A 9,716-nucleotide genomic window follows, 5' to 3' on the forward strand; every position below is an offset into this window, starting at 1 on the left:
AATAGCCGGCAAACCCTGCTGAGGGGTGGATTGGACCCGCAGTGAGGAGAGAGCCTCGGAAGGCAGCGTTGCATTCAATCTACCCTAGCGCCCATGGAGACACAGAGCCACAGGCCGGAGACAGCTGCTGCAGTCACTGTAATTACAGAAAGGCCCAAGCCAAGCTATTTGGGCAGCAAAGATAAACATGCACTGCTACATAGTTGTCAAATGAATTTTATGTTAGGGAAGCAGCACAACACAATTCAGAAATGATCACTGGAAGCAAGTCACCTTGGTCAATCAGATATCCAATTTTAAGTTAATAAACACAGTTGTTCCTTGGTTCCCTTGGGGAACTGGCTGGAGAAGAGGTGAATACTTAGTCCCCCAGATCCAAAGGCATAGTATCTCTGTGTTACCTGTGCACAACATTCCAGATATTATAAACAACATCACTTATAAAACAACACAGTGTAAATGCTATGTAACAGTTGGTACACTCTATTGTTTAGGGAGTAATGACAAGGACAGATGCATGCTTGTCCAATAGAGATGCAATCGTTTTTCCTGTGTTGGCCCTAAGGTTGTCTGATTCCAGAGACTTAGAACCTACCAATCCAGGAATCATGGCATACGTCCTCAGCGCTGGCCACCAAGTGTAAGCCACAATTACAGAAAGACTGAGGTCACCACCACCTACCCACTGTTCACACCCATCAGGGAGGACACAGGCTGGACACACATGGGCATTAATGCTGTTGGAGAAGCCACCCCCAGGGTTCAGGGAACCTGGCTGGCCAGGGCACCAACCAGCAAGGGCCTCCCAAAGTGAAAGCCAGAGGTGCGGAGAACATTCAGTGTGCCCACTACACAGGGACTCAGGGAAATCCCCAGCAAAGGGGGTTGGAGAGGTTGGGTGAGGCTTCAAGATTTTATCAGATTCACAGGAATCCCTGGAGGGTTTAAGCCCAGTTAGGTCTCCCCGTGTCGAAAACCTTTGGCAAGAACCTGACGCTGGTGTGGATAGGCACTGTTGGAGATGCTGCCCTCAGAAGGCTGAGGAGGGAGCTCTGTGCGCCCAGAAATCCTTGGTGACTGGAGAGTCCGGGCCCCTGACTATGCCTATTTACGCAGTCATAGGAGCCTTTTGGTTGCAGGGATCTGCACAGTATTTAGGTGGCAATGGGGACGGTGCCTTATGCTGCTGGGTAGTAAAATGACAGGTTCCCTTGGCCCAGGCCCAGGTGCTGTTACAATTACTGAGATTATTTGCCTGTTGGTTTTTAATGATGAATTTAAAAATATTCATCTCATTAATCATGTAGGCAAAAACTCACTTTGCAAATGTGAGACAGTCAAGGTGAATCCTTGGGTACTATTCTTTGAAAACGTATCGCTCCAAGTTCCATATCTTTCTCCTTCGTGAGGGAAAAAGGAGAATGCTACACATGACAAGATGGAAGATTAAAAACATGATTTCTTTCTTTCTTCCTTTCTTTCTTTCTTTCTTTCTTTTTTAAACCATACAAGAGATGTCATTATAGCCATAAGAAAAGAAGCCGTGTAGGCTGGTTCATAAGTCATATGTCTTATCCTTCCTCCAGCTAAATATTTGCGAATCCTTGCTCTGTTTAAAGGCCTCCTCACTGAAAACCCCTTCAGCAGTGAGATGCCAGGCTGGAGGAGTGCAGATGAAGTCTGTGTTCCTGACCATCTCTGGGGTCATCACCTGCCCCCGTCTGACACCAGACCTAACTTTTCAAGGCCCAGATGAGGGCTGTGCTGTCACCGAAGCCCCTGAGCAGCCCTGCCATTTGCAGAAGCCCAGAAAGTGTAAATCAGGCTGAACCCCAAGTTCAAGTAAAGTTATGGAAGGGCACAGATCAGTGTGATCGGAGCTGTTTTATTTCCAACTTCCAGAAAGTGACAGTGCTGATAAGAAACATTTAGCCTTTGAAAAACAGTTTGAAAAAGTAAATGCAAAACAAAACAGTATTTAAGGATTTGTTTTAAAAATACTCTCTGTGTATTTGAGCTCTTGTGCCTTTTATTTTCATAAATGCATCTTGTGATTATTTAGAGGGCCTCCTGCTCCAAATCTGCATATATTTAATAGAAGCAGCATAGAGTCACAGACTAATGGCATCTTGAAGAGTTACATTTTGCTTGAAGTGTGCTGGCTGTCTGGGTGACGTGCAGAGCGCACATGTGCTGCCCGCAATTAGTCTGAGCTTTGAGACTGGAATTCATCACGCTTCTTTGAAGGAAGTTGGACTCTTTAACTGAGGCTTGGAGATCCCAGAGCAGGCGCTGTGAACTCCTGCTCTCTGAGGTCCCACCCTGCCTGGATGGTGCCCACAGCCCCGGGTGAGTGGCAGGATTCAGAGTTTGAAGCTGAGAGTAGTCAAAAAACTAACAGCTGGTGGCACAGTGGAAACCCGAAGCGAGGAAGTTGACACCACCAGCTTCTCTGGAGGTTGACCTGCTAGTTCTGGCTAGGGCAGTGAGAGGAAGAGTAGGGCTCTCCAGGAGTAGGGAGAGAGCAACCAGCAGCTCACTGCAGCTCTGCAACCTTGTGCCCTAGCCAAGGGTTCGGGGGACACCAGAACACTGTGGCCACAGGCCCTGAAGACTTGGGAAAGGGATTGTGTGGACATTCAGAGGAGCCCCCAAAACAAGATTTGCCTTCCCTGGTGGCATCCAGCCAGTCTGCATCTTCTCTGAGCCTTAAAGGACCCCTCCCTCCCATGCTCCACCACTTGAACGTCATCACTGACACATAGCAAGATGGGAACCCTTTGCACCAAATCCTGCAGAGCCTCTGCAGTGAGCAGGGATCTGGCGATGATTTGAGGTTCAAACTTGGCTTCACACAGGAGGACTTCCCCTCCATGCCCCTCCAAGAATGACTCACAGAGAGACACTGGGGCTGGGGCTTCTTCTTGGCAGCTGAAGTCAGGAGGACTGTCTACATTTCCTGGGACCCGGAGAGGGAGGTCATCAGGATCGGCTTCTGAGCAGTAGCCATCTGTGTAAATCAGTGTCACAGTGTAGCAAGTAGCAAGTAGAAAAACAAAACATGAAGACTTTCTCCATGGTACAGATCCTCAAAATTCCCGAAGACATTTTGGTGAGATATTCACTAACAAAAGAAACTGAACAACACAGTCACAGCAAAAATAGCATTATTTTAAACCAGAGAAAACATTTCCTCTTGGAAGAGGTACAAAAATCGTGTTCTATTTTACCTACCTGAATGGAGTGAAGACCTTTTGTTAAAGTGTTAACTGAATGAAATTGGCTATTACTCAGGCTTTTCTTCACTCATGCGTGGCACTAGCGACAGGATGCTGACAAATACCTGTTTTCAGAACAGGAGAGCTAACAAAATGTGGGCATGAAATACTGGACCACTGGAACCTTTGTAGACATCTGAGTCGCATAAGGTGGAGGCACAAAGGTGACTTCCTCCCTTTACAAAGCAGACGCGGCTTGGAGAGGCAATGAGACGCCGGATATGAAACAGACACACAGTCTCACCCCGAGGATCATAATCTCCACTTTGCTCCAGAGTAACCTCCGTGAGCGTCTGTCAGTGTCCATCGGGTGGAAGGACTCCCCTACCCGGTAATCGCTTTAGAGCATGAACAGAGGCTTCGTGGAGTAGCAGATGCTGGAGTGAGGGCAATGCTTCCAGGTGGAGGTTTCTTTCTAGGTATTTCCTGAGAAATCTGTCTTTTAAAACTAAGTGCAGAAGAAAAATACTGAAAGGTTGAGGCAAATGGGAAGGCAGTACTTTCCCTGTGAAACTTAAACTTTTAAGGCTGTCCATCTGCCTGGAGATGCGCCGTGAAGGACCTGCTGACACTGCCCCTGCAAGCCACATCACGTCTGGCTGACGCTGGGGAAGGAGATGGGACATCCATGCTGTGGTCAGGGGTCTGGGCTGCTGTGCTGCAAGGCGTCCTGACAAAGAAACCAACCCCAAGGTTCACCCTCGGAGCACACTTTACACACGAGAGACAGCAAGGACAGAAGGAGAGCACGGCTGGAAATTTCCAAACCTCTGTGGGTCCTGCTGTCAGCTGGGCGGAGGGGCCTGGTTTTATTTTACTCCAAGCACCTGTGTTGCTGATGTTTGCTGAGGTTGAACATTCAGCCCTGGCAGTGGTCATTTACTGACTTACAGAAAAAATGCACAGGGACAGCTCCGGATTCAGTGACAGTCACAAAGGGATGGGAATTATCTAGAACAGTAGCCTGTCCAGGTGCAGAGCCAGAATCAGACCAGTACACAGAGCACTGAAGTGATGTGACTAAAACAAAGAAAGATACTTTTTTGGCTCTGGAATATTTGTCACAAAGCAAGGTCAAAACTGTATGGCAGAAAATCACTATTCTGTTTTAATATTTCATTTTAAGAGTAATTTTTAAATACCAAATACCCTTCGTGTCACTTTTCAATCTTAAATGCTTCTTATTAACAATTATTTGGGTTAGTATTTTTTCTTTTGATGTTTTCTAGTGCCAAATATGTACATTAGATAGACACTACTTTTATATGATCTTGAAATACACAATCCTGTATCACCACTGGTTCATAATAATAATGAACCATTGATCAACTATTTTTAATAGAAAAAAGTGGAGCTTTTAGTTTCAGAGGATTGCTGTATTTATTGCTATGGTAGGTGAACAGGGATTAATTTTTATGGCATAAGATTATGAAAAAGACAGTGTGATCTAATTTTAGGAATTGCTGTGCATTTCAGGGCTATCTGATATCTTATTCCAAATCCTGAATATAGGCTTCTCTAAGACTCATGCGTTTTATGAATTTAAATAAGAGAACTTTTAAAACTCTTGATCTGATAATAAAGAATTTGTTCTGAGGTTTAGGTAGGTAAGAATTTAAGTGGAAATGACTTATAATTTCCAGAATTCAGCTACTAAGCAAGTGTTCTTCTTTCTCATGACACTGCCACACACACAGAAAATCTTTCTTTCTTTGTCTTTTCCTTTTTCCTCTTCTCTTTCTTTCTTTCTTTCTTTCTTTCTTTCTTTCTTTCTTTCTTTCTTTCTTTCTTCCTTTCTTCCTTCCTTCCTTCCTTCCTTCCTTCCTTCCTTCCTTCCTTTCTTTCTCTTCATGTAAAGGTGGGGTCTTGGGTGGGGACACAGCACTATGGAATTCTTGCTGGACAGGAAGGAAGGCTTAGGTTTGATCCTCAGCTCTGCAAAAATATAAAAATCAGAATAAAACCCTGCCTGGATCCCTGAGTGACTGGAATAACTGTGGCAGTGGGACATGCAACTCCGAACCAAGGGCAGCGATTAGGGGTCCTGAGTGCGCAGCCCCACGTGGGCTCCCACACCCTACATGTGGAGAGCTTGGTCCTGAAACAGTCACACACGTGGCTTTGGGGGCCAAAGTCAATTCCAGTGAGACTCAAAGAAGCTTAGAAAAAGTTTAGCCTGACACATTGAGTAAGCGCTCTTGCTGCTTGACTGGAAAGTGCCCGAGAGGTTTGAGGATGAGGGGAAGTCTGTGGGCACCAGCTTTGTCTGCAGAAGTTCCACAGTGGCAAGTGTGGCCCACTCTTCCCTAGGGAGGCTTCTCAGCGCTGAATCCGGAGCCCTGGGGTGAGGTGCATGCCCAAGAGAACAAGGTGCAGGGAGCAGTTGGACTGCAGGGCTGGACGTTAACCCCAAGGACACCTCCTCCCCAGAGCAGGGCAGCAGGCTGGGATGCAGCCCAGCAGTGCCAGCCTTGGCCTTCCCTATGCTGAAGGCCTGTCCCTCTGCACGGCTTGTGTCCCTTGCTTGCTGTCACACAGGTCGGAAACTGAAAACCCGACTCTGGTTCAGGACAGTACTCAGGGGCAGAGGGTCACCCACGCCCAGGGGGACACGAGCTCTGAAGGTGAAGGACACAGACCACATGGATGGCGGGTTCAGAGGACAGGGTGAGGGCATGGAGCAAATCCACGCAGATGATGCAGGACAAACGCTGGACAACAGCAGATGGGAAAACATGACAGAGGCCCTGATGCTGTGTGGTGACCTACTCTTCCCATCCCCGGGGAGGTGACACTGCCCTCCATGGTGGGGAAGCAGAGCATGGCCATGTCTCATTCGCCTCTACCTTCTGAGCTGACCGGCGTTGCTGGGCCAGGGGAACCCACTGGGCTCCTATCATGGCATTGTGGACCAGAGCGTGGACCCCAGAAGTGAAGCCTGAGCCAGGCGAGAGCTCCAGGGTGAATCGTGGGCACTGCAGGCTCTGGGAGGCTGGAAGGACAGCGATGGGGCTGTGTGGTACTAGGCCAGGACTGGCTTGCTGGGTGAGCTGGGAACTGACTGTAGGGCAGCTCTGCACCTTGCACTGTGCATGCGAGATGCCACCTCTGTGTGCACCATAGACACGAGGGGGTGCAGCTCTCCCCCTTGTCCCTGGCTAGGACGATGCTCCACATGTGGTGTTCTGCAGTTTCTCCTGGAAAACACAGTGAGTCTCCCAAGCCTGTCACAGCTCATCAAGGACCAGCTATCCATGCCAAGAGAGGACTGCGTGCTTCCCAGTGTGAGGTGTGTGGGGAACAGGGCTGCACACTGGTAGATTCACACACATTGCACGCTTCACTCAGCAAATACTCACTGACTAGTTCCTCAGCACACGTCCCAGCTCAAATCCCAGGCATCCCCATGCCCAGGTATTGAGGTTTGGTGCCCTGCCTGTGTGGAGTTTCATTTAATGCCCACCTCCAAATACAATGGCATCCAGATGTGCATACAGGGGTGTCAGGACTTCCAAGTGCCAGTTGAGGCGGATTATTATCATGCTTCCCACATCTGTGGGTGTGGTACTCAGCCTGATGTGTTTAGGTGGAAAATGGCAAAGGGAGAGAGAAGGGAAGCAGCTGGAGAGAAGGGAGTGAGCACCGAGAGTGGAGGAGAGGTCTGAGAAGCAGGAGGAGGGTCAGGAGGGAGGCGAGGCAGTGTCCTCCAGTCTGGGGGTGCAGCTGTTCAGGAGGTCGTTGCTGAGCAGAAGTCAGTGAAGCGTTCACCAGGCCGATGATGAAGGAAACAAGCACAGTGACCTGACTCCGCATGGGTCTGAGCTGGGTCTCCTGCAGTGCCTATCCCGGGAGCTGAGTACTGGTCTACTGGTCATTGCTGCACGCTGAGAATCATTGAATTGCACTTAGGAGAGATTAAATGGCTCCCCTAGTCAGGAGAATATCCCTGTTTTTCAAGGTTCACTGCAAAGTGAAACCGAGGAAAGTGGTGTGGCACAGCAGACTGAGACCAGGCATCACTGCCTTTGCAGAGAAGAGGCAGGCTACACAGTGCAGCTGGTGGCCCCAGCTCCTCATCACCAGTGCAAATGATCCCATTGAAAATCTGTGGGGCCTCCCACCTGACAGCCCTAGGAGGTCCGTCCTGATACCCCAGTGGGGAGGAGGTCCCCAAAGCAGCTCTCAAGTGTCAGTCTGTTCATCCCCAGAGGGTAAGTGGGAGGCTGCATGGCTGCCTGATGGAAGCTTTTCACTTGGAAATGAATTAAGGACTCTGTGACTTCCAGCTGTGACTGTGAAATCCACGCTGCTGCCCTGGGACTGGGATGTGAGAAGTGGCAGGTTGAGTCCAGGTTTGAGACTTATTTGAGCTGACACCTCTGCCGTGGTGCTATCTGAGCCCTGCTAGGTGTTTATTGCTGCTGTGCTTCCCAGGTCCCAAGCAGACATCCTAGCGCCTCTGCTGACAGATGGGGCCTCGGCAGCAGGCTCAGGGGAGGAGCACCGAGTCTGCACCATGTTTAGTTGCACGCACATTAGAAGGTCAGTTTGTTCTTGACCCTCTTCTTCCATTGTCACAGGAAGCACCACTGTGTCACCATTCCAGGTTTTTAAATGACTTTCACCACAGTCATCAGCTCTGTGATTATCTCTGCTTCTTCAGCACCTGGTGTTTGGAAATGATTTGCCATCTGGTCAAACCCTGAGCAATCATAATAACTTAACGGCAGGAAGAAGTGCTGTCTGGCAGGAGCCTTGATGTCTTCTCCAAGAGTCAGGCAGCTGCCACTATCTTGGTAAATGTGTCTCCTGCGTAGACTCTCAGTGCGCTGTGCTGGGGGTGTCAGGAGGCTCTTTGGTGGTGGTCGTTCCTCAAGTGTGTTAGAAGTGTGTGAGCACTGCTCCTGAGGTTGCTCATGTTACACGTGCTCAGTTTTATGTAGGAAGCACTCCATGCATGACAATGGTTAACTTGGGCCGTGCTGTCACCCTTCCTAGGATTATTTGCTGGATGGACACTGGCTGTTTTTAGTTCAGCTTGGGACAGGCGTTCATGCAGAGCATTTTGTCATGAGGGGAGGACGTGTCAGCAGGACAGTGCACTTCACAGTGTGCACATGCTGGCTGGAGGGTGGACCCTGAGCAGAAGTGGCCTGGTGCTGGGCTTTGAGCCTTGTCCACTGGAGCTACTCCTGAACTGGACCTGGATCCACTGTTTCCTGGCTCTGCATTCCTGGCCAGGCCAGGGATGGTGTCTCTTTGCTGATGGTGACACAGACTTATAGTGACCACCTGGTAGGGCCATGACCAAGATCATCCTGCCAAGAAACTTCCATGCCAAGTCCAGTACCTGGTACACAGTGCCCTGTAAGTACTGCCATGAGCACGACCATGCAAACTATCCATCATCAACAGGCAAGGAAACCTGCCACTGTCAACATCTAGACATCCTCCCCAAGCCTCCTGGACTCTTAGATGGGACCTTGGGGGCAGCGATTGGAACCCCAGGGCGTGATATCCTCCATAGCTTCCTTCACTGGTGACTTCACAGGTAAATGTGAAGGTGGGTGCAGGTCATCATGACAAGAGGGTGCAGTCCCTGTCCTCATTCCTTCCTTAAAATGCTCTGCTTCCTGCCCACCATGCTGGGAGCTGCTCTCCTCCACCAGTAGCTGCACACTGTAGCTGTTGGAAATTGTGTTTCACAGTGAGAAGGCGACTGAGAGGCAACCACATGGCACTGGATGGGTCCATAAGACTCAGGAGGATAAAAACGCCTTTGGAGGAAAGAAACACACACTGCACACATCCAGAGACCTCTGGCCTTCTGCGTGGAACTGTGGCTTCTCAGCTCTCTCTGCTCCTGTCGCCTCTGGGACCAAGGCAGCTACGTCCTGCTGAGCAGCCACGTGTGGCCCTGTGGGCTCGGCGCCTTCCTGCTCTGGCTTTGTGTGCTTGTCCTGCTTCTTGCTGAGTTGACTCATCTGGAAGGGACATGGACTGTGTCTGGGGCAGAGGAGCAGGGCCTGGAGTGGCAGGGAGGAACACAGACTGAGGGCCCTCATTATGCTGCACTGCCCCATGGGGCTGGCCACCCTTGTGCCCCACATCGGGTCCGTGCATTACAGCTGCTCCCCAAGCTCAGGAACTGAAGGATGGAGCTGGATACAGCTAGAATTGAGCACTTACGGGGCAGAGGAAGACACTGAGGCTGCCCAGAGCTCTTCCCTCAGCTGGCTGTCCCAGCACTTTCCACTCTGTCCTGATTTCCTGCCCATTGAGGCCACTTCTCCTACTTCCTTTCTCCTTGGGACTCTGCTGGGCTCCATCCTGCTGCCTCCTGCAAAGACTCCTGCAGCAGGTTCTGATGCTGTGAGGTCCAAACTACAGAAATCCTCCATGAAACACAGAACAAGCTGCTCGTGGCCAGGTAAAAAT

The sequence above is a fragment of the Cavia porcellus genome, unplaced genomic scaffold (genome assembly GCF_034190915.1).
Source record: "Cavia porcellus strain 051 isolate PalLab524CR breed Dunkin Hartley unplaced genomic scaffold, mCavPor4.1 scaffold_18, whole genome shotgun sequence".
In the NCBI taxonomy this organism is placed as follows: Eukaryota; Metazoa; Chordata; class Mammalia; order Rodentia; family Caviidae; genus Cavia; species Cavia porcellus.